This window comes from Engystomops pustulosus, chromosome 5 (genome assembly GCF_040894005.1).
Source record: "Engystomops pustulosus chromosome 5, aEngPut4.maternal, whole genome shotgun sequence".
Classification (NCBI taxonomy): domain Eukaryota; kingdom Metazoa; phylum Chordata; class Amphibia; order Anura; family Leptodactylidae; genus Engystomops; species Engystomops pustulosus.
Genome location: NC_092415.1, coordinates 47312690 through 47334423, shown reverse-complemented (window position 1 = coordinate 47334423; position 21734 = coordinate 47312690). Strand labels below are relative to the sequence as shown.

Sequence of the window (21734 nt, the reverse complement as noted above, 5' to 3'; positions counted from 1 at the left end):
GGTAATGTCCTTAGCCCCCTTAGCGATGTGCCCAGCGCAGCCCTCATAGTGATGTGCCCTGCCATACCCACCCCCCACAGTGATGCGCCATGCTCAGCACAGCCCCCATAGTGATGTGCCCAGCCCACCCCCCACAGTGATGTGCTCAGCCCCCATGGTAATTAAAAAAAACTGTATAGTCACCTTCGACGCTCCTCTTCTCCCCGCAGCTCCAGGGTCATCTTCTGCCCTTGGCTCCCAGCAGACGGCCAAAGCCACGTCTATGCGTACTGCCAATTCATTAATCCCTTGCACCACAAACTTACATCTTACTGAAAAATATAGCGCGGTTCTAGCGCCACCCTGTGCCAAAATGAATAAACGCCCTCATAGTGACTTGCTATGTGGAAGGGTTGTGGCTGGGGCTATGGCCACAGGAGACCCGACCTTACATGAAGGATGGTGTTTCACTTCCAGAATATTCAAGATGTTCCTAAAAATTGGAAACACTACTATATCTGCTGCAACAAAAAGATAAAACAGAGATACCGGTAAAAGCAAAAAACTTTTTTGGTCTGTAAAATAACTGTCCTGGGTATAACAGAGGGGCTTTTAGGCTCTGTTGTTGTCCTTTATTACAGTGTGGTTTTTTTCTCCATGTGTTCCTCTCTTATAACTCCCAAACCAAAGCCATGTAGCCATTGCCACAAACCCATAAAATAACGCAGGAATCTTCTGGGTATACAAATGAACCTGTAAGGGATACAGGGACGGGTTCTGATTTAATGACCCTAATTTTTTAGCTGCATTCGACTGTGACAAATTTTGGAAGGATTATGGGGATCATCATGTACCAAGTTTCCCAGGGTCTGTTGCTGGGACGCTGTGAGATGTACACAAAACCACTTCTCATTATTAATAAAATTGGGATTGAAGGTGAGAAATGATTAACTTGATCACTAGGTGGCGCTCATATATTGAGTAGTGACATTTACAGCTCTATAAGGAGAGGAGCTATAAGGAGCTCCAGAAATCCTGTTCACAAACACTTCTCATTCACAGACTGAAGCTGATCCTGTCATGTCACTTGGTTAGCAGAGGCTGAAGAAGTGCATACAGTTATTTTGTAATCACATAGTAGTACCGAGGAGTCACATCAACTTTTTTGCTTCGTAAAGCAGGATAGATTGCCTAAAAGGATTATATTACAGAACTAAGTCTGCTATTGAAGATGTTAGAAGGGAATCTACCAGACCATAAAAAACATCTTATTTTCCATTCTGTTTGCTAAACATCATCTTGAATGTCATACATGTTGTCCCAGGCCTATAGGTATTTTGGGGGCAGGGGCGTAACTACAGCGGTAGCAGCCATAGCAGCTGCTATGAGGCCTGCGGTGTCAGGGGACCCCGGCATCCAACCTGGCACACTGAAGAGTGGAGGATGTGCATCATTATATACGTATTATGCTGCACATCGTACAGTATAATATGTATATAACATATTTGTGATGTATATTTGTTGTATGTGTATAAGGTGTCTGTATATACTGTATGGGGCTCATTTACTAAGAGTCCAAACGCCGCACTTTCGTGGGGTTTCCCGAATATTTCCGTTTTACGCCTAATTGCCCCAGGTTTTTGGCGCACATGATTGGATTGTGGCGCATCGGTGTCTGCTTGCACGCGACAGAGTTTAAAAAACAAATTGTGTTGCAAGATCACTTCTCATTCACCTTCTTCTTGCACCAGGAAGAAGAAGGTGAACTCGGCGGACCTCAGCGCGGAAGCGACATATGCAGGATATCGGGAGCACGATCTTAGACAACGCACGGTGGGATCGTGACGGGGCCGGGTATGTAAATGTGCCCCTATGTGTCTATATATGAGTGTATAAATGTGTGATTATAACTTGCATGTGTGAGTATACAAATACAGGCGGTCCCCTACTTAAGAACACTCGACTTACATACGACCCCTAGTTACAAACGGACCTCTGGATATTGGTAATTTATTGTACTTTAGTCCTAGGCTACAATGTGTCTGTAATGAAGCTTTAGTGATAATATTGATTCTTATGACAACTCAACATTTTTAAAATCCAATTGTCACAGAGACCAAAAAAGTTCTGGCTGGGATTACAATGATAAAATATACAGTTCCGACTTACATACAAACTCAACTTAAGAACAAACCTACAGACCCTATCTTGTACGTAACCCAGGGACTGCCTGTACTCAGGATAACAAAATAACACATTCTCTAATTCACTGTTATTAACAAAAATGTAACATTTCACAGATATTATTCTGCCTGCCTGTATGTATATTTCTTAAGTGGGAACGGGGCCCCATTTAGAAGTCTGTTATGGGGCCCTGCCTCTCCTAGGTATGTCTCTGTTTTGGGCCTTGATGGCCTTTTCTTGGCAATTGCCTTCAAAATCCTATTGATGGGAGTCCGACTCTCAGCGCTGGTGCTGAGTCCTGCAACCACCTCCACTAGATGGGAGGCAGATGGACCATCATGAAGCACAGGGAGCCACTGAGGGCAGGACCCCCTTTCAGTCTGATATTGATCACCATTCTGATACTGAACACTTGAAAAATGGAATGTGAATTTTTGGGTAATTGATGCAATTCCAGTGCAGTTGTAGAGGACCCAGTTTTTGTAAACCTTCAAAATTTTATTATCTGCAATATCAGGAACTACTGCACCCACTATATTTACTTGCAGAAACCCATTAGAGCAGCAAATAATAAGCTAATAAAGGAGAGCAGTTCACTCCGGTGCTCGGCATAAATGCGTCATCACCAGCGCCTGTGTTCTCCCATCCATGCTTTGCTATGTCGCCTGATCACACTCACAGGCAGAGTGAATACATCATCCCGATCCATAGAGTCATGAGAGGAGTCGGATAGCAGGAAATATAACTATTATTAATGTTAATAGTAATAATTATCAGGGTTCATTTTCCCCTCAAAGACATAGGGAGACAGTGGTGTAACATACTGATCAGCAGGAGCCATTTACTTACATTTTAATGTTGATTTGTAAAAGATTTAGCTGGGAAGTGCTGTCCAATAACATGGCGGATCATATACCGATGCGGTGCCATGCTTATTTTTCTAATTAAATCCAGACGGTGAAACATTTGCCGTAGATTTATTAATATGTCAGCTGAAATATGAGAATCTGAAGGATACTGATAACCCAGTAAATTCCAAAAATATTCAACAGCCTTAAATCCTTGTGTATGGGGTATAGAGGAATAATTTAGTTTGTAGATTAGGGATTAGTTTGTATTTTTAGGCAGGAGCAGATAGTGGCTGGATTGGGAGCAATCAAACTTGCTTGGGGTAAAATGAACTTAGAAATCTACCATGAGAAAAGCGTGATAGACCAGGGGCACTTACTCATAGATCCAGGGCTTATATTTGTTATCCATGGAATCCTTTTTTTTTTTTAATCAAACTTATTTTTATTGTTTTTATAGCATAAACAATTACAAACAATACCTTTGCATTACACTCAGTCATGTAGACTTCATAGGGCAATATGTGTAAAATCGGCCAAGCATGGCCTACATTGTCCCACAAATGTGAAGTACAACAGACTCAAGAAATATCTTCCAAAGCATGGATCATTAAACTAGCAAAATGCAATAACAAACAAAAATGCGGCTTTTAATCTGTGTGTCACCCAGGGATTTGTTCAACAAAACAACATTATAAAAGTAGATCAGTCCTTTGGTTGTAGTGGTCGTCAATGCTCTATTAAGGGCTCCACAAGGCCCTAGTATTATTGGACTTGCATGGTTCTGAGTGTCGTATGCATGTCGCGACTGGAGGTATTGGTAGAACCATGCCTGTGGTAATTGATAGGTGTTACTCAATTCCTCAAATGTTTTACACATACCGTTAGAGCATAGATCCTCTATAGTAATGACACCGTGTTTTCCCACGATGAAAAGCCTCCTTGGTTCTAAAATCCACTTTTGAAATTATGCTAATGAGTCACTAGGGCTCTTGGGTGGTTCCCAGAGCCCCTCCATGCTGCAGATTCACAGGTTGTAACCCTGTCTCCCCTCCCCCTGATTATTCAGGACTTCCCCCTCCCAGTGCCTCATGTAATCTCACTGCAGTAGGGGAAGTTTCAGCACATGGTGGGGGGTAGTGCTCCTGCACAACGTGTCAAAGTTTTGTCAGTAAAATTACTGTAAAATTAAAATAAATAAGCCTGACACTGAATAACATTTCAGCATAGATCCTTAGTCCTGCAGTTTCTTAATAAAACTTGTGTATATTTAATTCAATTACCTTAGTCCCCTTAAAGAGGTTACAGTTAAAGCTGTTTCTGGTCCTATCAATCCTCAGACTGGTCAGTGTAAGATTCAGCAGTGTAAGTGGGCACTAGCTGAGCAGACACTTCATGATTCCTCTGTGCTATGAGATGCTGTGTGCTGACAGTGTGCTTAGATTATCAGGGTCCAGGGTTTATCTACATTTTAATTTAGTTTCTGAAGATTCTACTAATATTGACATATAGAAAAAGAGAGATAAAACAGATTAGAGCCATGGGATGGATATAAGACACAATGACAAACTCAGCTGTGTTACCTCACCTATAAAACAAACAGTCAGCCCTTCTATGCCTCCCTCCCTTCGGATCAAGACATTGGGGGATATTTATCAGAGCTTCAGAGGGGGTGTAGAAGCCCTGAAACAATGGCAAATGCTAGCTTATAGCTAAAAATCACGATTATTTTCCCCAATCCGCCACCTTCATGCCAGGGGACGTAAAGGGGGGAATGGTGTGGCTGGCAGGGAGTGGGCTGGCGTGGGGTTCCTGCATACTTGCTGCAGCGGGTGAATTTTAATATGTGAAAATTCGCTGGCTGCATTTATTTCTACACCAAGCAGGGCCTAGCATAGAGATAAATGCTCCCGATACTCAGCCGAAGCCTCTTTATGTAGTTGCCTGTGCCGGAGCAGCAGCGGGGCTATCATAAACCGGTGAACAAGCGCTAGCATATGATATATAACCCCCTTTTTCTTATCTGTAGAGGTGCTGCCCCTCCCCCCTGCAGTACGAGAGAAGCTGTTCATGAGAGAGGAATCTGCCTGACCATACCATATAGGAATACCCCTTTAATGGTAGAGACGGAGAATAAATCTTCACGAATGCCATCTCTACAAAATATGTACCAATGTGTCCGTACAGTAGAACATCTTACACATTTATGCCACCTATGAGTTATCTTCATGGGCACTGGAAATATTTGCTAAAACTTTGGCATGATTTTGGCTTACCTTCCATAATGCATTATAGTTCGGTACCAGATCTTCTTCTTGTCTAAAGCCACACACTGGCCCACATTTATCAAAGCTGGTGCAAGCAGCACTATGCGCAGCTTGACTGTAGAGGGTGCAGTGTGCGACAGATCCATGAAATGTCTCTCATGTTCTTCATGAACCTGGAGCTCAATGCACTGCTTGGACAGAGTGAACAAACCTTTTTTTTTTTCGCTGCACCTTTAACAAAGAGCCTGCAACCCAATTCTTTTTGACTCTGCATGATATATGTTTTGCACTGTCCAAATGTGCAGTGGAGCGCCCCTTTCAGTGTACAATTTTGTGTCGCAGCGGTTATAGTGCAGTTTGCACTAAATTGAATGTGCAAAGTCAGACAGAAAACTGCCACAGGGGCTTCAGTAAATGTGGACTGCTGCATGCAGGGGAAATGTAGCATTACATGCTGCCCACCCAAATAAAGGGGTGCTGGTATAATATAGCGCTTCAACCGTAATAGACAGAGTTGAGTGTTTGCTCTTGCAGTTCTAGAGGGGGTCTAATCTGGTAGTTCACACCTCGGACCTAATTATGCCATAAAATACATGCTATATTTTATCAAGCCAAGGCTCCTACACCTTCTGTCTTTTGCTTTGCCTGGTCAGTTGTGAAAGTTTTTCATAAAAAGCTTCTATCATTATCTGCACATCCACAAATTGCCTGGTGTCCTCTGACTGGAGTCTTCTGTCTCAAGTGGCAAATGCACTCTGTTTTGTGGTCTGTTTCTGAGGAAGTTTTTAGTTTTTTTCCCCCAAATTTGAGAAGCTTTTCTGGTTACTGTCTAACTTTCCTCACTTCCATGGAAAATCACTTTCTCAAGCCCCAGTTATCTTTGTAATGTGGCTACAACATTGGATCTGTCTTGCTGTAATCTTCAAGAAGCTCCAGATGTTCTTTTAGCCAGGATTAATCTTCATCGGTATCTGCAAAGTTATGTTTAATGAATACTTCCAACTATAGACAAAGTTTCCTTTTTCTTCGCTAGAGATTGTTTATGTATATTGTCAATTATGTTCTCGACAGTAGAAAAAAGAAGGTCCAGGCAATATATGGTAATGTAAAAATTCACTTTATTAAAAAAAATTTAAAAACATAGTGACATTCTATAATATTAATAATTATTATTTATATAGCGCACACATATTACGCAGCGCTGCACAAAGCATGTCAAATTGGTCCCTGTCTCCATGGGGCTCATAATCTAAACAACCTAGCAGTATGTTTTGGAGTGTGGGAGGAAACCCATGCAAACACGGAGAGAACATACAAACTCTTTGCAGATGCTGATTTGGGTGAGACTAGAACCCAGGACTCCAGTGCTGCAAGGCAGAAGTGCTACTCACTCAGCCACCGTGCTGCCCCCATTAACAGGATTCTGATGTGTTTAGGACCGTGAACGGATGAAACACGCCAGAATCATAGGACATCTCTATGTTTTTAATTTTTTCTAATAAAGTGGATTTTTATGTTACCATATATTGCCTGGATGCTGGACCTTCCTTTTTTCTACTGTTGGATTCATCACTGGTCCCCGCACAGCACGTCCGGGCATCGGCTGTTTGTTCTGTCAGCAATTAAGAATGGTGAGCTGAACCTTTTTTTTGTTTGTTTCTATTTTTTATGCTCTTGACAGTTGTCTGACCTGTCTACCAGCACATTTATACTTCAGCCAGGAGAGATTGCTGGAAAAGTATCTATGCTTATAAAGTCAGTATGAAGGAGTTGATATCAAAGTCTGAAGTTTGGCTCGCCTACTCCAAAGATGTGCTGAGAACTGGGTGTTATGATGTTGCTTGTCAAGGGAATGTGTCCCCTCAGACCCATCACTAAGAGGATTGGTTGTGAAGAGGGAGCCCCCAATATGTAACACTTAGCAGGAGTAATACAACAGAGAAAACATATGCTCCATATCGAAAGTATTAACCAATATGGCTGCAGCAAGTAGAGATATAATTATATGACAAATTTCTATAAAAAAGAAATAAAGTTACCATACTTTGATTATTAGTTTTAAGACCCCTTCATATGGGGGGTTAGGGTCTGTATTCCAGATGTTACATCTAGGCCCCCCAGGTTCTACCAAACGTAATATAAAGCACCATAGGGATTATGATTTATGAATATTTGGCGAATTTCTCATATTGAGTTGAAATGTTCTTAAAGAAGAACCAAGTTTTGTATTCTATAAATGGAATGACTAGAGAGGTCACACAGAGCTCAAACATGCTCGTGAGTGGAAGGAAACTGGAAGAAAAAGTGGTGATACGAATAAAATACAGATTAGAGCCCCTTGAGGAAACGTAAGTAAAGACAGCTGTAAACTGCAATAACTCATTGTTACGACTGCTCGTTGTATACATTTTTGGTTCTCTTTTTTTACATTCTTACTTTATATTGAGTTTCATGTAAAAACTACTTTAACTTTATGTTTGCCTATAGCGTCAAACCAGATTCAGCTGCCATTTTTCTAGAGCAAATTTGAGAATTACAACATGACTATAAATTCAACATTAAGATTTGTGAACAGTTTAAGTCAATGGTCAAATCAATTTTATGGACAGTCAAGGGATTTTTTATATTCCGTATGCCTTTTGATTTAATGGAAGAGAGAAAACCCCCTAAACTAAATATATTTTCATAAACTGCCATTAGAGAGCATTGCCTCTATCCCTACATTGTCTCTCTACATGCCTGTAAACCTAAGCAATGAGGTCTTAAAGCTGTATGCAAATGATCTGTGAGATGTCCAATGAGTCATTATCATATTCAAGCTGTCCAGCTTATTCATGAGTGGGAGGCACAGCCACACCCCCAGTGCTTGACTGACAAACTGTATAAGGATGTAAGGTATAATGGTGTCATGGCTCCTCCATGTGCTTCCTGGTGCTGGCGCCCCGTGCAGCCTGTGTGTCTATGAGATACTCCTTTACACATGACTGACAGCCTGTATAATGGTGTGAGGTATAATGGTGTATTGGCTCCTCCATGTGCTTCCTGGTGCTGGCACCCCCTGCAGCCTGTGTGTATATCCTGTGTGTATATAGGAGAGATACAACAGCTCCAGTCAGCCAAGTTATAGCAGAACATGTCAGATTCATGTGTAGCTGATGTCTGTGTCTCACACATGTGTATTAGGAGGATGCAGCATATCAGCAGGTACAGCACTCACACTAGCCATGCTTTACTATACATTACACACAGACATGAGCAGGGGGAGGAGAGGGGAGGGGTAACAAGGGTGACATCACTGCCTCTTACCATGTGACCAGCCTCATTTACATAATAAAGAATAGATGATTTTACAATGAATAATGTATGAATTGACGAGATAAAGGCTGTGATGGATCCTTGTGAGCTGCTCCAACAGGTAGTGGTGACAGGACTAGTGACAGAGACCTGATGACAGGTGTTCTTTAACAATGTATGCCTTATTGCAGTTAGGTCAGGGGTCTATTCCAACAATTGGGAGCATTAGGAACAACAAGGTGGATTGAGCTAAGGGAAATTGATTGTGGTCTGCAGAAAGCTATGCTGTGGGTTACCTGGAGTATTCAGATGAACCCCTGAAGAGGATCAGAGAGTCATCATAGAGACAGAACGTTGTTCACTTGATGATGGACTATCTAGGCTAGCTATAGATAAACTAGGTTGCTAAATTGAGGTAGGCCAAGAGCATGGCTGACCCAGGTGGTGTCGGTTATGGAGGGAGGATCTGCCATGGCCTCAAAGGAATGAGTAATGACCTGCGGGATACTAGTAATAGGTATGGCCATGTTACAAGATGTCCCAGCAATGTTGGCATTAAGGAGAAGCTGTGAGGAATGGCATATCGAAGAGTCAAATTACCTATTTGGTGTTGTCATAGATCAAGACCTTATGGAGTGAACTTAGAAGGGGATTGAAGAAAAGGAACCCTTGACAGTGTGGGCCTAAAACAGGTTGTACAACCATACAAGAGTCTGGTGGTTGCTGAGGGAACCCATGTAAAGTATAGACAAATAATCCTGGCACTCGAGGAGTTATTCTTATTAATCTTTATGTTATGTTATATGTGGTCGGATCCCTATCCCAGGCAACCATTTTCGTAAGGTGTGCGATCAAGATATTCATACACGATTGTATGTAACCACTGGGCGAGAGAGAGAGGATAACAATGCTGATAAAGTTTTTTTAATGCTCAAATACTGTAATTTGTATCTATAACAAGAAGAATATTAAGTGAGCAAAACCATGAAGTATTTGTAACAATAATAACCATTATTAAGCTTTACAAATCATAGGGGACATATACAAATAAAATATTACATTACAGAGTACAAACAGTCATATGGAACAACAGGAGTGAGGGTCAGAAAGATGACGATGTTGCTACCAATAAAGCAATCTGATACCACAGATTCCATTAACTGGAGTAAATTTTTGGTTATTGTACGGTGTGCTTGAAAGTCTAGAAACTGTATGGTCAATAAGCATGTGAATGGGACTCTAAAGAGTGTCTAATACGCAGGGTAAGCAAAAACCAAAGGGTTGTGTAGTCATATTGGTAGATATATTTAGAGACCAGTTATGGTCTTACTGTGGATGTGGAGTATATTTATATAAATATATATATTAGAGCTTATAAAGTGGGGCCGGCACATCCACACTATTATAAGAAAATGGAAATTTCCTTTATATACTAATATGCCTTAAAAAAGATAAATGACAACTTCACTTTACAGCAGTCTAGAAAGGGGAAAAACCAGCAGCACTTGTTGTAGTTAAAGACTTATCTCTCCGTTATCTGTTATCATTTCTAGAAGTGTCTGTATTTTGGACACTAAAAAATGTTCCCTTGATTAAAGTAAAGGACCTCATAGGACTGAGCAGTGGGGACTTCAAAGGGACCAGCAATAATTACAATAATATCTAGCAGATACAATTCAGATGGGTAAATTGTCATACAAAATTAGGTGGTGATTATCAATCTATAGATAAAAATCTGGGCCATCATGAAAGAGGTTTGACACTGGCAAGGGGGATGACTTTATTGATCTGACCTGGAAAGTGCTTTCAGTGGTCCCGTAATGCCCAAGGCTACAGGGCACAGCCCTTGGGACCCACAAAGGAGCTTTCATAGAAAGAAGCAAGGCACTTCTTCCACAACCAAATGGTTCTCCATAACTGCTGAATTAACCTAGCATGATTAGACATTAGCACAAGGATCTTACTAAGGTAACCCTCTCTCTTCTGTGCGAAGGCAGAAATCTGTGCCAGTTATGGGGCAGAACAAAGGTGGAAAAAAGGAATTGACTGGGTCCAATTTCTTACAAGTAAGTTAAATACAACAAAGGTCCGCAAGGACCTCACTGAGACCCATTAGTCTAAAATGTAACTTTTATTGGAGATGAATAATAAAAAATTGCTAGTATATTTGTGCAATATGTATAACACTCGATAGGTAAACTACGACTAACGTTAAAAATCTATGGAGCTGTGGTGTGGATCAATTTGATATGTCCTATCACCTGTCAAGGACCTCTACGGATCACCCTCATAAGCCACCAGCAGGGGTCACTAAGGTAAGTGACCATCTAACATTCAATCGAGGATGCACTACAAAGTAGCTAAGTGTGTTTATAAATACATAAACTACACTTTCTTGTAGAGGTTAGGTAACGTGCGACCCGCCTCCACATTGGTGTCTAGCTATAATCTGTAAGCCAGAAGCACCGAGATGTGCATATGCTAGGAATGTAGTGTGCGGTTGCTCCCGCACACTTTGTTTCCAAATGGTGGGACCGGTAGAACGTGTCCCTAGTCAGAGCTCGTGCTGACTGTTAATGTAATATGAAAATAGGGTCCTTAAACCATTAATATAAGCAAGAGTGATAGGTGAAACCAGAACACTAGCTCCGCTAAATAAAAGCAACAATTATAGCTATAATCTCCAATAAAAGTTATGTTTTAGGTATGGGGCAGGACTTAAAAAAGTAACTAAATGACACAATGGATTTACTTATCTAAGGAAATAAAAACCTGTTTTACTACATGCAGTATAGGAAATAGCGAGGGCACAGCTGTCTCTGCCTACTTTTAAAGGGCCTATAAAATGTATTTATAAAGTAATATTTTTCTCTGAATTCCATATGCTGCACATCAATCTGATTGATGGCTGAGTTGTAGAATGTAATCCTACCATAGTTTTTATGACAAGCAGTTCCCTGCTTCAGGTTACAAACCCTTTTTTTCTCTATTCAAATGTCCCACAGCAGCAAAAACAATGTTATCAGATCAGGTACAACCTTGGTAATAAATACCAGCATGATAGCCTTAAGTCATCTTCTGGTAAAATTACTAGAGATTATATCATTTTAAGATAAGGCTTTATGTAGTTAAAGGAAACCTGTCATCAGAAACTGTCCAAATAAACTACTACCAGTATATTGTCTAGCAACTTTACACTAATCATGTTAGTTTCCTAGCCCAGCATGGTTCCATCACACAGAGAATCAACTTTGAAGTGAAATGTAAATTGGTAGTATAAAGTCAAGGAGGCAGAGAGTTTAACAGAAAAGTCAAGCTCTCCCTGCCTCTGAACACCTCCTACCATCACTTGCATGCACCAGACTTCAGGAGATCTGGTTAATGTTGTCTCTGGCTGCAGGACCAACAATTACTGTGAAGGGGACATTGTGAGGCATTGAAAGCTTGAATTCAGTGTAAAAGTCTCCACCTCCTTGACTTCACACAACAAATTTACATCTCAATTCAAAGTTGATTTTCTGGATGATGCCACCACCCAGAGGCATGAAAGAAATATGACCTGGAAGGTGTTCAGCTGCTTGCCAACATACTGGTAGTGGTTTATTAGGTATATTTCTGACAGGTTCCCTTTATATCATTAAAAACATTAGTATTGCTAAAGTATAATGGCTGGACCATTATAGAAGCTTTTTACCTCTTGTGTCACCACCGTCATCCTCATAGACTGTAAGCTCTTGTAAGCAGGCACCTCACTCCTATTGTTCCATGCTATGTCATGTTTTATTCTATGTGTATATATCCCCTATGATATGTAAAACCCTACGGAATATGATGGCGCTATAGAAATAAAGATTATTATTATAGTATTACTACCGTAATTGGATAGAACAAAACCATAATTTTAGGCAGCACCTAAAGACCAGCCACAGAGCTACACAACATATAATAATACATTAAACATTCCTTCCACGTATATAACACAGTAGTTCCCTGCAGAAGCAATTAATAGATGCATGGACACAAACCAAAGAATGGCTACAAACCAATGAAGCAATGTAGCAATACTTTTTATGGATATGCAAATCCGCTTTTACCCTGGGAAACTGGCTGTTGATCGATTTTCCAAAGGTGGTGGGCGGTAACTTCTCCTCACTCAACACACCCCTGGTACACGGGACACTGCCTAGAAGAGAAACTTGTAAACTTTGTTATAACTTTTCTTTATAACTAAAAAAGCCTGGGTTATGATAAGTTCCCTTTACAGGGATTTTCCCATGAACTAAAGTTAGGCTTATAACTTGCTGATCAGTGGGGGTCTCAGTGCTCGCGAAAACAAGAGCGCTCACCACTCCATCAGACTAATGGTCCGACAGACCCCTCATTTTCGCAATGTGTGGAGGTCTCAGCGTGCCCCCCAGTATATAGCCAGGCAGCCCCTCCATTATACAGACAGCCCCCCTGTATACAGCCTTTCTGCCCCCCCCCCCCTGTATACAGTCTGCCAGCCAGTCCCCCATCCCAGTACATACAAATAAAAAAGCATGTACTCACCTTTTGGACGCTCTCCCGCAGCTCCGCTACTTGATGCAGTCCGGTCGGCGGGACAGCTCCAAGCGTGTCGGTGGTTCACAGACTAATACGTCAGCTGCTTGCCAATGTCATAGACTGTGAACTACCAGCGTGCACAGAGCTGTCACCACCACCCGGACTGCATCAAGTAGCGAAGCTGCAGGGGAGCGTCGGAAAGGTGAGAACATGGTTTTTTATTGTTCCACCAGCGGCCAGTCCGCCCCTGGATAGTTGCCCTGTCTGCGAGCCAGATGTGGCCATCAAAAGAGCCACACCTGGCTTGTGAGCCATAGGTATGAGGGATCTGCTCTTCTTTAAGCTTCCTATACAGTTGATTTTAAGAAAATAAGCTAATAAGCTGTAAAAATTATGCAAATGATGGAGCACCTATGGAGCCCTGAGCCCCTGAGGCTCATTTGCATAATTTTAAAGGCATGCACCAGTATGTCAGTGTGCAGGGTTTACAATGCCCGATCCTGGTGGTAGATGTCCTTTAATGTTTATATAAGAAACTTTTTATCCTGCACTTGATTTTCCATAGAAATGTGTTGTGATGTGGTTTTCATTATAGGAGAAAATTCTGACTAAGCAATTAGATTTCAATTCGTGAAGTCCATTATGTGATTGATTCTGAATGAACTTATTTCCGAAACTTGTGAAATGTAAACCTATCTTTTTTATCCAGATGGAGATAAAATATTAGGATAAATTACTTAACTGTGTGAAATATAAAATGCAGAAATATGTATTTTTTCATCCTGCATCTGCTCAAGTAATTCAAGCTGACAGCAGAGAGATCCACAGAAACACGAGGTCAGGCGGATCGTCTGCCGGTGACTGCTGGCAGCTCTTTTCAGATTGTGTAACGTTTTATAGTTGTTTCACCATCTTATCAGAGATCAGAGAATGAATCTCCCCAAGGCAACACTGACTTGATGAGAAGAGATCACAGAACTTCTCTTTCTGAAGATATTTGGGTGTTATTTTAGAAGGATGTATTATCTAGGTGTCATTTATCTGGTGGAAATAACATCCATTAAATATATGACAATAAAATAAAAACCAGTGAAATGAATAAGGCACTGTTCTCATAGCAGTTGGGGCATTTGTTCCTCTGCTTATATATGTAAAATAATTGACAGCAATAGCACTTAGAAGACCCTTTAGAATATAACGGGATCCATTGTACTTCCGTAGTGATGTCCACATGAAAAAGTCCTACTGGAATAAGCATCAAGTGGTCTAAGTTTTACAACCTGTGAAAAAAGAGGTAGGTTCATTGGGTCCAAGGTACATCTTGCTCCAAAGAAGTGACTGCTATACTGTCTGGTCTAACACAGATTGCAAGCAATAATGTTGAATAAATCGTCCATTCAACTAATTTCTGTCTATTTTGACTAAGAATGCTGAAAGGGTGCTAATATAGATTTAGCATTGAGTCCTAACAGTCCCAGGGTATTTTATTAGACAATTACAAGGTGTCCACATATGGCAGATGGTCTTACAAGTAGGGGGGGGGGTGTCCCCAACTACCCACCCATGATAGATGCAAGCAGAAAGAGGGAATAAAGGGGTTGTCACAGGTTTTCAAATTAGGGGATAATAATCTGATCAATGAGGGTTGACTACTGGGACCCCAAACTGATCACTAGAATGGGACCCCAGAACGCCAGAGAAAGGGGATCGTGAGCAGGGTGGTGCTGGTACTGCCCTTGTTAGGGCAGGAGTGAATTGAGCTGTACAGGGTCAGTCCTAGTACCATAGGTTGGGATAGGGATTGAACATCACTATGGACTGCAGGACGTGATGGGACAAGGTACCCATGTACATAATTTGACTCCGCCTCCCTTCCTATGTATCTGCCGGCTGCCGCACTATTAACTAAGACTGTATCTTTTTCAATTTCAATTTTTTGATTGTAATGTTTTGAAATTGTTTCCCTCATGTTCGTTTTTGCTTAAACTGGTCAGGACCATGCTACTATGGTGGACTATTGTTTTTCTTGCATATTGATGTTTACATTTGCAGTAATTATCTTTTTATGCTTTTAGATTAAAAGTTAAGTTTTAGCCTGATATTATCTTCACCTTTGTACTATAAAATTATATGTTGGTTGGTGACTCGAGTCAAATGTTCTGATTAACCGTCTGGGATATTAAGTATTTGTCTGGTACTTAGTTCAGTTTTTTTTAATTATAAAACTATGTAACTTTCAAAAGTTTTTTTTGTCCCTATGACTATTGGATTTACAAAGATATGTGCTGCGATGGGAACAAGGATTATGAATAAAGCTTCATTACAAACACTTTACAGCTGATTATTGCAGTCTGGGACTATAGTAAAGCATCCAGAGAGCTTCACCAGAGGTCACATTGGGTAGAGAGGTCCGTCTGTAACTTGGGTTGGTCTGGAAGTTGGGGTCCGCCTGTATTTACATTCTATATTTGCATTAAGTTCAGTAACCCCTTTCTTACCTTTCAAGTAAATCCAAATGGTCACAGCTCTCTGCAGATTTTTCCTTGTAGCTAGTGTCCAGGTCACTATATGGAATGTGTTGGGAGAGAAATTCTCTGTTACTTAAGGTACAATTTCAGTAAAACATTGGAGAATATTTTAGCACTAACTAAATCTCAAATAAGAGGTCTTATAAAAAGTGACCCAGAACGTAGTAGGACATTGATAGCTCTTTAGAGCTTGACGTGAGTCACATGCATTAGTTCTGTATAACTTAAAATATAATTACATTGATGGTTCACTTTACTATGGTCTCCATAAACTGCAGATGACACAACTGACTATTAGATTTGCATATAGCAGCATTTCCCTGGATATCAACTAGCACAATTAATTAACCTATTCTGTAATGTCACGTCTTATAATGCTGTCACAGAGAAAAAAATCTCAGATGTCATTATTTCATCTTTCTGCTTTCAGTAAATGGTAAATGATGATTTTTTTTCTATTAGTTTAATTTCTGTAGGAGATAAATGAACACATTACATAAAATAGTTGTCCCATTATAGACACAGTGGATCCATGGAAATAACCAATTATTGCCAATGCCACTCAGAGTAGGGCAACATGATGAAAAAGTGGCCTATACTACATTACCAAACAGCACCCCCAGCTATACTATCATTGTATGATCAATGGAAGACCGACTCTGGAACTCCAGCCTGTTCATTCTGTAACTCTGGTTCATGTAACTAGGCCCCACTCAATGGAATAGACCTGTGTGCAAGTACAAGGCATAGCCACACCTGGGTCCTGGGATTCTAATGATTACTGGACATACATTGAAGAACTAACGTAAATATTGAAAGAATATTGGAAAGATAGCAATAATTTGATTTATTTAGTCTGAAAAAGAGGCGACTAAGAAGGTGGGGGGCATCATTAATTCATTTAAGTGGTTAATATTGTGGTAAGTTGTTACGGGTTAAATTACAGCAAAAGACAAGGGGGCACTGTCTCTGACTGGAGAAGACAAGGTTTAATCTCTGGAGGAGACAAGGTTTCTTTAATGTAAGAACTGTGAATCTGTGGTATAGTCTGCCTGGTCACAGTTGGGGCAGTAAAGAGTTTCAGAAAGTGTCTAGATTCCTTCTGACAATGAAATAACATTGATGGTTAAGTTACAAAATAGAATTGTGTTCCTTACATTCCTTCGCTTTCTTTCCTTGGTTGAACAAGATACATTATCAAAAAGCACAGTATCCATTATCTACATGATAGGAATGCTAAATTAGGTTCAGGACAATGCACCAATATCCCTTTATGACCAAATACAATACTAAATTGGGTTCATGACAACACACCACTCGATCACTAAGTGTGGTAAGCCTTACTTGCAGAACCACTACATTGCTAGGAATATGATGCTATGATACCAGAGAATGGAAACTATGGGGCCATCCGCTATAGTTCACTGAATGTGCACTGTCCAACTTTAATGCACTGTGCCGCGATTCACTTAGATCGGGCACCCGATATCCTGCGTGTGTCACTTCCACGCTCAGATCCGACAGAGTTCACCATCTTGTAAGTGGTGCATGAAAGTGCATTAGCTTGCGACACAATTTGAAAGTTAAATCCTGCGCTCAGTCGAATCAGTCAGATCATCTGATGGCACGCCCCCCCCCCCCCCCCCCCATTTGTGTCGCATGAAAGCCAGCGCAGCTGCGGCAAAGAACGATCGCGTGCGCCAAATTCCCAGTGCAGACACTTGTTAAATACCTTGTCGGACTTGAACGACTCTTAGTAAATGAGCCCCTATGCCTTGAACTTAAAACTATACAACCAATGGTTTGTGGGGAAATTATCTGGCCTTTGGACATTCATTATGATTCATCAAATAAACACCCATTTGTGTTACCTATCCATTGTAAGCAAGAAACGTGCTGTTCTATTTTTTTTAAATGCCTCAAGTTCTGGGCCAATGAAGTTCAACAAAAAAGTCTAAACTAGGTCTTAACTTAGCAAACAAAATATAACTGGAAAAAGTCAATTAGTGTCTATTATTGAAGGGTATTTGGACCTGCGCCATCAGCAGACTAGGTGGAGCAGCCATACCCCTTGGCTCACCTTGAAGCTGGTAATTTAATACCAACCTATTCTTATTTTTTTGATTCAGATTGAGCTTTTCTAAACCACTGCATCAGATAATATTTCTTTATTATAGCACAATATCTATGAATAAATGCTGACTGAAAAAATACTACGTGTCATACCGTGCCTCTGTTCAGGCTTCATAACAGGAAAACAAGCTATAACATGTCATATATTTCTTATATGGATTAAAAATCTGAATTTCACTTGTCGTGCACTAAAATTATCCAGCAGATAACTGCAAGAAAGGACAAATTTCCACTAATAGGGTTTCCTTACCATTTGATATTTTTAACCTACCCATTACCATCAAATTGGTGGGTATTCCTTCACCTGTGTAGTGGCCATGCCAAGACACTATAACAGCTCCAACTAAAGGAAGTCTACCAAGACAATGCATTTTCAACTAATTACCTTTATAGTGAGAACTTGATCCTAATTTCACAGTGTACCCCAGGGAGTGGCTTTTTATACCTGAGCATCACTCTGTAATGTCTCTTCTATCCCTTACATTCTTTAAGGGGTTGTCCGGCATGAATACAAAAATTTACTGGTGGGCTGCGGGGGGTTGTGAGAAAAAATAAACCTATACTTACCTCTCTGTGCTTCCAGTGACCTGCGCCGCCATTCGTTGCTGCCGTTCCCCTGTTTGCTTACAGGGACATGACACTTCTGCTCTGGCAACTTCCGGCAGCTTGGCACAACCAGCCATCTCCTGTCCTAGCACCAGTGTGTAAAAAGGACATAGTAGAACTGGAACGGGTGCAGAAGAGAGCAACCAAGCTTATTAAAGGAATTAGCGAACTAGAATACATTGACAGATTACTAAACCTGGGGTTGTTAATTTTAGAAAGAAGACGGCTATCAGGGGATCTCATTATTTGAATGGGCAGTGCAGAGATCTTTCCAAGGATCTTTTTATACCTAGACCTGTCGCCAGGACAAGGGGCATCCTCCAGGCGTTTCTCCATTCACCATTCTTTACTGTAAGAGCAGTGAGACTGTGGTACTCTATGTCGGAGGATATTGTTATGGCTGATTCTTTGTACATGTTCATGAAGCCCTGGATACTGTTCTTGAGAACAAAAATAAATTTATTATGGTAAAAAAATGTTTGACTAAATCAATTTTTTGTAAAAATGCTATTAATAATGTGTAGATAGATTCCACAACCTACCCATGAATGCTGGTGTGTTGACTGCATGTAAGAGAAGAGTAACGCTTTAAGAGTGGAAGACTTCCCTGGCAGTGACTCGCTGTCTGGGCCAGCGAGCCCAAAGTCTGTCCATGGGCAACAAATCTCCTTCTCATTCCCGGCCACCAGCAGACATGTTCTGCGCACATGCTTGGATAGATGTTGGACATTCTAGCGCAGTATGCGCGCCTGCTCTAGTGCCAGAATAATGAAGATGTAGCAGTTGCGCCTGCATTAGTTGAGTGGCCGGGGAAGCTGACTGTGCAAGCCAGGCTAAGCCTGTAGGGAATTTGGAGAGTCGTGACAAAACAGTACTCGGGGGTGGATGTCCACATGCCAGGTGCATGAATAAAAGTACTATACTTCTGTAAAGCGGAGGCTTACTATAAAGTTATGTTTGGATTAAAGGTGCTGTGTGCTAGTGTCAGTCTTTGTAAATTCATTACAGTGATATTATCACCCATTTAAGAGAATAGGTAATTAAAATCAAAAGGGTGTAAAACGTTTTTGGGCTACAGAGGGCTTCAGCTCTTCTGGTTATTGTCTTTCAGAGGTCATCTTTCCTTTCACTGAGTCATCTGACTCCTGTTACCTCCAGGCAATCACCATGCAAATCTCTGTGAAGTCACCTACTTCCCCTGCAGCAGCTACCTGGAAAGTATTACATGATGCCTTATGAGCTTCTATAAACTTTATATGTCCTAAGCTCAGTAGAGATAAATACAAAGGCACCAAATACTGATATAGAGCATAATAATAATAATAATAATAATAATAATGCAAGACTTATAGAAAAGGCAAAAATAATTCCTATCTGAAAGCAAGAAAGAACTGTTATGTCCTTGTACCAAATTTCACAAAGATAAAGGCCTAATTTTGGACTGAGAATAATGTGAATGGCTAGAAAAAATAAATTTCCTGTATTTTAGTAGGAGGATATATTATAGTAATAATGTTGATTAAAATGTAGAGGCAATAACAAAAAGCATTTGGTTTAAAAGAAATACTGAAAATACATGTGATTTATATGCTGCAAATTCTTAAATGTCGACCCATTGTCAATAAAGCACTAGGATTTAATAAAGCTTTATTACCTTTTTTAACAGGTCCCATAAATTAGTTCTGTTACCAAGTGAACTGTGCAATCCATTCAGAACCATGGCAGAAGAGATTGATGTGTAGCCTAGCATACCAATCACATGACTTCTTAATAACTTTCTATTGATCTCTAGTGGCCTGTCTAAGCTCATGTCTTCTAACAGTTATTCTTCATGAAAATGTCGCAAAATATTTCACTTAAAGGAACTGTCCAGTTAAGAAAATTAACTTCAGCCATAGCAAAAGGGGAGATAAATCGAAGTGCTTCATAGGCAGGAAAAGAACACAGTGAACATTCAATGTATCAATTATTTCATAATTTACAAAAGATAAAACGTTAAAGAGTAACTAAACCTTTGAAGCTATTTTTTTACTTTCAGAAATTAATAAAGAAGGTGATTATAGTAAACTTATATAATAATATACTTCATTAAAGGGCACCTACCACCCCGATTCTACCTATAAAGGTAGAAGGGGTGGTAGGTGGATGGATGGGACGTGAGGATAGCCCTTTTTTGGGCTAATCCTCACGTCCCGGGTGTCTTTTAGAAAACTTTATTACATGTATATGCTAATTTTTTTATGCGGCTACTGGGGCGTGGAGTAGCCGGACATGAGGCTACTAGTCGCCCCAGTAGCCGCGTTACTCCGCCTACCAGGTAATCTACGGCGCGCAGCTCCTGGTAGCTGCGCGCCCTCGTCTGGGTCCCCTGCGTTCTGCACATGCGCAGAACGCAGGCCTTCGGCTGCGCGGCCGCGGCTCCGGGGCCGGAACTACTGTGCATGAATAACTAATAAGGCATGGGAAAAGGACACAGGAACATATTTATTAGAATATAATACATTATACTATAATCATGCAGATTTATCATAAGTGACTAATGCTGAATGCTAAATCTAGTGTAGTTAAAGATCTAGTCTTATTTTCACCTCCTCTTAGTTGTCTTACGTTTACTCCAGAAAATGTGCAAGAATTTGAGTGCATTTGCCTAACTTGTGTTGCACTCCCCTTTTCTATCAAAGTCACGTCTATTTAGCTGTCACACGTTTTTGTAGTAGAAGTGTCAATAGCCTAAAATCCAACACAGTCTAAAACTTCGAAAAACATGTGTAAATGTGGTGCAAGGCCTTAAAGAACATCTACCACCAGGATGAAGGATTGTAAACCAAGCTCACTGACATACTGGTGTGTGCCCCCTCTGGAAGGATCTGCTCTTCTTTTAGCTTCTTATGCCCTGGTTTTTAAAAAAAAAAGGCTTAAAAAATTATGGAAATGATCCTGAGGGGCTCTGGGCTCCATAAGTGTTAATGGAGCCCCTCCGGCTCATTTGCATAATTTAAGCCTTTTTTTTTTTTTTCTTAAAAACAAGGTCAAAAGAAGCTTAAAGGAGAGATGATCCTTCAAGGGGGGGCACATGCCAGTATGTCATTGTGCTTGGGTTACAATCCTTCATCCAGGTGGTATATGTCCTTTAAATATATATAGATAGTGAGCCCTTATGGGAAGGGTTATTTTATACAAGCAGTCCCTAACTTAAGAACACCCGACTTACAGACGACCCCTAGTCACAAACGAGCCTCTGGATGTTGGTAATTTACTGTTCTTTAGTCCCAGGCTACAATGATCATCTGTAACAGTAATCAAAGGTGTCTGCAATTAAAATTCATTGTTAATCCTGGTTCTTATCACAA

The 21734-nt window shown here is 40.6% G+C and overlaps 1 long non-coding RNA gene across 2 annotated transcripts in view; it reads left to right on the top strand.

Moving 5' to 3' along the window:
- Positions 1-21734, top strand: part of LOC140132732 (uncharacterized) — a 98519-nt gene that overhangs the window by 2445 nt on the left and 74340 nt on the right. For both annotated transcript variants that reach the window (XR_011855703.1, XR_011855704.1), the window contains exon 2: positions 1731-1833. This is a non-coding gene — a long non-coding RNA (uncharacterized lncRNA). The remainder of the gene's footprint in view (positions 1-1730; positions 1834-21734) is intronic.